The sequence below is a fragment of the Tamandua tetradactyla genome, chromosome Y (genome assembly GCF_023851605.1).
Source record: "Tamandua tetradactyla isolate mTamTet1 chromosome Y, mTamTet1.pri, whole genome shotgun sequence".
In the NCBI taxonomy this organism is placed as follows: Eukaryota; Metazoa; Chordata; class Mammalia; order Pilosa; family Myrmecophagidae; genus Tamandua; species Tamandua tetradactyla.
The window spans coordinates 919,375-926,453 of record NC_135354.1 but is presented as its reverse complement, the minus strand read 5'-3'; the positions used below and the strand labels follow the sequence as shown (position 1 = coordinate 926,453).

The 7,079-nt window shown below is 48.6% G+C and overlaps 1 long non-coding RNA gene across 1 annotated transcript; it reads right to left on the bottom strand.

Moving 5' to 3' along the window:
* Positions 1–582: 582 nt before the first annotated feature.
* LOC143672624 (uncharacterized) lies at positions 583–6,764 on the bottom strand. Its single transcript, XR_013169923.1, has 2 exons — positions 6,198–6,764; positions 583–2,191 (listed from the first exon to the last, which is right to left on the bottom strand). It is a non-coding gene; the product is annotated as an uncharacterized LOC143672624 (long non-coding RNA).
* Between the last annotated feature and the right edge of the window lie 315 nt (positions 6,765–7,079).

Here is a 7,079-nt window from a genome sequence, read left to right as displayed (position 1 = left end):
ATACAGTCTCATGGAAGCAGCAATTTCTTTAATACTGCCTGACTCAATAATGTAGGTTGGAAACTTTTAATTAGATTATCTACCTGGAGATGTGATACACCCAAGGAGTATTCACTTTTGATTAGATGGAGATGTGACTCCAACCATTTTAATGGATACCAATCAGTGGCTTGATTAGTTTACTGGAATCCTTTAAAAGAGGAAATATTTTGGAGAGAGTCACAAGAGAGAGCCACTAGGACCACAGAGCCCAGGCAATCAGAAACCTTTGGAGATAAAGAAAAAATGCTCCCAGGAGAGCTTCATGAAACAATAAGCCTGGAGAGAAAGCTTGCAGACATAGTCATGTTCACTTGTGCCTTTCCAGTTGACAGAGAAACTCTGAAATTCATCAGCCTTTCTTGAGAGAAGGTTGCCGGGATAGCTTCAGCCGGGCAGACACTCGGCGAGCTGATAGTCGCCGGGCAGCCTCGTGGCCAGAACCCTGGGTGGGAGGGGGCGAGCTCGCAGGATGTAAACCTTGTGGTAAGCAGGGCCTAGCCGTCTCAGCTAGGGGACTAAAGGACTTGAGCCAGAGGCCAATTAATCAGCACAAAGCTTCTTTATTGTTACATGGTATAAGCTATAAGTACTGAGGGAGCTCAAGTGCGCAGAAGACCCCGAGCTCTGGGGAGCTCAGGTTATATACTTTTACACAGGGGGAGGAGTAGGGGAGGGGGTGGAGGGTTCGGGGGGCCAATCACATAAGCTAAAAGGCAGTTGCTAGGCTAGGGGTTAGAGCTAGGAAGGGGCAGTAGGAACAGGTGGCAGGATAGAGAAGTGAAGCAAATAACAGGAAGGCTTGTGGTTTAGTGGTGAGCTACGGAAATGGGCGGTCTACGACAAGAGGGGGAAGGGGGGACAATGAGCTAGGTGACAGGCCTGAGAGACAGGAAGAGAATACAGAAATGATTAAAAGATTTTTTTTAAGTATGGCTAAGCTCCAATCCCTGAGAAATATGCCACAATTCCTCTCTTTTTTCTTTTAAAGGCTCACCTGTGTGACAGGTGGTGGGCATTAACCTTTGCTGGGACGGGTAGGGATGAGATTCCCCTTGTACGTGGGGCTCAGAGTTTCAGGGGAAGGGTATGTGCTGAGCCGACCCTTATGCAAATCTCATATGCCCCAGAAGAGCCAGAGGAGGCCCGCTTTGAGTGGCCCGTCTCCTGCGATCACTTTGTGTCGCACCCAGCGGTACTCATCTGGTAGCCAGCCGGCCCCAGATGCACATACTTTGATTACGTGCAGCCCCCGTGGGGGAGTGGAGAGAGGCAGGGAGTGGCGCAGGCACAGGCAGGCAAGGCTAGAGCCACAGCAGCATGGCGCCGACTGCACAAGATGGTCAGTCTTGAGAGCGACACCAACCTCAAGGTGACCAGTCCTGGGGGTGAGCAACACTAGCGAGCTATACCTGAGCCTGCCGACGATTGTCTACATTGGCGAAGGGATTTTGGAGCTCTAGCGTGGCAAGAGCTAAGAGTTTTGTATTTCGTTTGTGACGAGAGATTTTTGAAAAGAGGCACTTAAGTAAGAAAAGGATAACAATTAAAATTAGCAGGAGGATGCTGTAGAAGATGAGATTGGAAGGCTGGAAAAGGGAAGAGAATTTATGGAGGAGGTTTGAAAGGAGAGAACTAGAAATTTTTGGTACAGACAGGTTTTATACTTAGAAGTAGCGTTAGTAGGTTGTGTGCCTAGTTCCAGAGGGATTTATTATAGGCAGAGAATGTTCACTCACACAGGGTGAGATGGGGCCGGGAGGTATTGACAAGGACAGGTGTGATACAGAGGCGGGAGAAGGGGTAACGTCCATCACAAGTAGAGGCAGCTGCCTCATACAGAGCTTTGACATATAAAGCTAGTAAGTCTATTAATTGCCGCAGGGCAGATATGACCTGGGGAGTAAGGGTGTTGAGTCCGGTCTGCACGGCACTTCAGCGGTGGTAGATGTTTGGGTGAGGGCGACGGCTGCGGTGACAGCTGTTGCTACAGAGGCAATGATGGCTGCAGAGATGGCGGCGGTGATTCCGAAGTCTTGCTTCACGTGTGGGCTGAGCTGAGTGACGGAGCTGTCCATGGGCAGTGCAGGAGCGACCCACCTGGTCGCGTTGAGCGGGATTTACAGGAGTCTAGGTTGAAGTACTATGAGAACTATTGAGAAAGAGGTAGTTAAGTAGGTGACATGTGTCCAGGCGACTAGGCGGCTGGGTGCTGTTGAGAGTAACTAGGCGCCATTGGGATTCGGTTGCTTTGAGGAAAGGGCGTAGGTCTAGGCAGCTGAGGTTTCCACAGAGCGAGAGGTGTGTGAAACTGCTGGTACTATAAAGAAAGGGGGGGTTATAGGGAATGAAGAAGTTATATTTGGAGGAATGGTGAGTTCAAGGGGGAGAATGACATGGAAGCCACGGGATTTATGTAAAGGAAGTCGAGGGTGTAAAGCTGCCAGGTGAGCAGAGGGGAATGGGGGCCGCACCGGCGGGTGCGGGCGAGTTCAGTTATATCCGGGTGCAGTTCTTCTAGCTGGCTAAGATCCTGTGAAAAGGAGAATGTCATTTCTTTTATGAGATTCAGCGCTTGCAGTTCAGGAGTTAATGAGAAGAAAGCAATTGGGCTAAAGGGGAGAACATGGGAGCCCCTTTTCCGCTAGTCCTGAAAGATTGACAAACGTGAGGTTTAGTAGTTTGTTGTTTGGCTGGGAGACTTCGGGGATGGCTTGCATTGACTAATTCTGCAAAAAGGTAAGGTTAATTGTTAGGGCTTCAGGAGAGGGGGAGAAATTAGGGAATGATGATAGGTTGAGAGACGCACTAGCAGGGAGGACATAGGGATCGTATGGGAGGTCCAGTAAGCAATTATTAACAAAAAGTTATGGGAATGTAGGGGAATCGGGTGTGAGGAACAGTGATCCGGGGGGGGTATTGGACTGCGGTCTACACTTCACTTTCAGGAGGTTTTGTAGAAGTGGCTGTGGAGAAAATTAGAAGTGTTACTGGGAGGAGATGCCAGGTGGGAATTCTGGAGGGGTGTGTAGGGAGAACATTTTTACTGAAAACAATAAGCAGGTTAGCACCTAGAGGAAGAAAATGAGCAGGTTAAAACACGCGATGATACATAGGAAAAGTACGGCAAGCAGGATTTTTTCGAAGAGGCTCCAGTGTTTTTAGAGCGATTGTTGCTAGTATTAATGTTAAGGAATAATTGTGGAAAAATAGGCGAGTTAGGGGTGACGAATAGGAGTCCGGAACATATTGGTGTATACGCCTGATTCTGGTAGCTGTTGGGGATTGCTGTTGTCTTGTGTCTTCTGGACTGGAGGGGTTATTCGGGTTATGTTGAGGGCGCCAGGGCTGGATCACGTTGTTGGACTTCTAGAAACAAGACTTAAGCGAAAAGGTTATGTTTTTTGCAATTATGGGGGACTTAAGCGAGCTCTCCTTTTATATGCATGTAATGGATGTGCGCGACATTCATGTCTAACCTATGTATTTGCTGTTTTACAAAGTTTATTATTTTGGATAAAATGCATGGCCCAAAGGTTAATATTAATAAAAGTATTAGCAGAGGCCCTGCTATGGTAGAGATTAAGGTGGTTAACCATGGCGATTGAGCAAATAAATTTTCAAACCAACTTCGGTGTTCCTTAGTTTTTTCTCCCTGGCTTCTAGTCTTTCTCCTAATTTTTTCATGGAGTCTCTGACTACTCCTGTGTGGTCTGCATAAAAACAGCATTCTTCTTTTAAGGCTGCGCACAGCCCTCCCTCCTTTAAGAACAACAAATCAAGGCCCCTTCTATTTTGTAACACAACTTCTGACAGGGAGGTTAAAGATTTTTCTAAGGCCTCCATGGCCTGCTTTATAGTTTCTAGGTCTTCATTGACAGCAGACTCTAAGAGAGATATTTGTTGATTTCCCTGAACTATGGCTGCGGTGCCTGTGCCTACTCCGGTTATTACTCTGGCAGCTAGCAGTGTCGCCAGGGTTACAGAGACCACTGCTCTTTTGTGTCGGTGTTTCATTTCCCTGGCTTCTTCAAAGTCATCGGTAGGGTGGTAGGTAACTCTTGGCAGGACCTGTACTAGGATACAAAACTGTGCATTGTTGAAAATCTTAGTACTGACACAGGGTGTTAGACCCATGCTACATGCCCATTTTAAACCTGGCAAAGGGATTAGGTAGGTTCCTGTTTTGGGACTAGAAGATGACATAGAACTGGAATTGATTTCATTGGATGCATTTCTACTACAAAGTCCTTGGAAGCCTGCCGGTGGTGTGCCAATGCAAGTGCCCCTACCCAATACTTCAGGGAGGGTAAGTCCTGGGCCACTATGCCAATCACAAGAATCTGGGGATTGGCTAACATTAAAGGTGCTATTGACCGCAATTCCTTCATAATATGGAGGACTAGCTTGTAGGCATAACCAACATTCTTTAGTAAAATTTGGATTGGTGTTATTTAATGCTTCATAGCTTCCCCGAATTAAATTAAACAGTCTGTTGTTTAAGGGGGTTTTTGTACCCGAGGGAGGAGAAGCACTAGAGATTTGGGGTGCCACGATAGTTTGAGCACGATTTGAGGGCGACTCTACGGGGACAGCTGTAGAAGGGGTAGTGGGTTTTGGCTTACGAGGGGTAGAAGCTTGAAGCGGGCGAACAAGCACTTTATTTGGTCCCACAGCTACTGTCTGCCGAACAGCCTCCCTTCTTATTGCAAAGAGCCCTCCAAGGTCAGTCCCTTCTAGATAGATTCTGATACCCCAAGTTCTGCCGATTAACCATGTGGGGTCATTAGGAAGCTGTACGGTCAAGTTTAGCTTTTCACAGTTTGAATTATCATATAGGTGATTGACGGAGTGATCACGAGGTTTGCATCCAAAAGGGGACCTTAAGTTAGCTTTAGGTATTTATCACCGGGGGTGCGCCAATTGGTGGCCAGTGTTTCACACCCCCAGTATGCACAGTAGTATTGGTTGGGGGTGTTACAGTATTGCTTTCCAGGGTTCGAGGATGGGCACAAGTAATATTGAGCCTTGTTAAGACATGGCGTGCCGTGTGGAAACAGAAATAGATTGCAAGCATAAACTACAAAGGAGGGGCTACCCACTGTAACTTGGGTCTGCACGATTGAGGAATCCTCCCAACGGATTAAGGTCCATTTCCAAGGCTGGTGGGGGTTGGAAGATTCGGCTGCTGCTAAAATTCTTTCAAGATGAAGTCCCAACAAAATACAGCCTAGCACAAAATGCCGCCAGGGGTGCGTAAGACGGCGGTTGGGCTTACGTTTCCGGGAAGGTAGGGTTGGAGGCACTGATGGGAGGGGGCAGTTAGCTGGAGGGGGGACACAAAATGGCTGCTGTGGTGAAGTAGAAAATGGCCACGGTGGCTCAGGGCCAGAGCAAAATGGAGGTGGGGGCGCATAAGATGGCGGCTACGCTTCCTGGAAGAAGGGGTTGGTGCTGGTAAGGGAAGGCTGACAGGCAGCTGGAGGAGGGGCAGAGGGTATGGATGAGGGGACAGGACATCCTGCCTCCACTTCTTCCAGGAGGGCGGGGTAAAGGCTACGGCCCTTTTCTGGTTTGGATGATGGGGAAGAAGGCGGAAGGGTGGAGTTAGGTTTTCCGCCCTGAGGCTCTCCGCCATATTCCTGTAGGGGCGGGTGCCTTTTGAACCGTTCCTCAAGCTGTTCGAGGAGGGACTCAGCATCGGAATCGGAGTCCGACTTAGTGCTGGGCTGCGCTGTGACGGCGGCCGCTGCAGTTACACCTTTAGTTGGCTTGGGCCAACCATCGGTGGGGGTAAAGAGCCTTGTAGGCAAGAGCGGATGGTGATGAGTGTGGGGAGAAGCCCCAGAGGAAAACGCTTGCCTTCATGTTCCATTTTGTTGGTGACCCTGGCAATCAATTGATGATAGGTAACTGGGGTCCAAAGTGGACTTGTCAACAGCCAGGGGTTAAACGGCAGCAAAAGGACCCAATAAACTTGAAGCTGCCGGGCTGATACTTTACACCTATGGGTGTCAGGGAGAGCGGCTAGTGCTCTCACTTGGGGGACCTGACTTTTAGAAGGAGATGAACGTATTTTGAATTTAGGAGGACTACTCTGCGTGGGTGAGATGAATCCTAGGACGGCGTTTATTTCGCGAGAGAGTCTGGAGACTTACCTTGGTTCCATGGTCCTAGGGTCTCCAGGGGTCTGCTGGGAGCTGGTTGAAGAAGGTCCCTGTTCGGGCACCAATTGCCGGGATAGCTTCAGCCGGGCAGACACTCGGCGAGCTGATAGTCACCGGGCAGCCTCGCGGCCAGAACCCTGGGTGGGAGGGGGTGAGCTCGCAGGATGTAAACCTTGTGGTAAGCAGGGCCTAGCCGTCTCAGCTAGGGGACAAAAGGACTTGAGCTGGAGGCCAATTAATCAGCACAAAGCTTCTTTATTGTTACATAGTATAAGCTATAAGTACTGGGAGAGCCCAAGTGCGCAGAAGACCCCGAGCTCTGGGGAGCTCAGGTTATATACTTTTACACAGGGGGAGGAGTAGGGGAGGGGGTGGAGGGTTCGGGGGGCCAATCACATAAGCTAAAAGGCAGTTGCTAGGCTAGGGGTTAGAGCTAGGAAGGGGCAGTAGGAACAGGTGGCAGGATAGAGAAGTGAAGCAAATAACAGGAAGGCTTGCGGTTTAGTGGTGAGCTATGGAAATGGGCGGTCTACGACAAGAGGGGGAAGGGGGGACAATGAGCTAGGTGACAGGCCTGAGAGACAGGGAGAGAATACAGAAATGATTAAAAGATTTTTTTAAGTATGGCTAGGCTCCAATCCCTGAGAAATATGCCACAGAAGGTAATCTCTTGTTGGTGCCTTAATTTGGACAATTCTATAGCCTTGCTTTAATTGGGACATTTTCAAAGTCTTAGAATTGTAAATTAGCAACTAAATAAATTCCCCTTTTTAAAAGTCATTCCATTTCTGGTATATTGCATTCCAGCAGCTATCAAACTAGAACATACACATAATGGTGTCTTATCCTTTCTCTTCTGGGTTCTGTTGACTT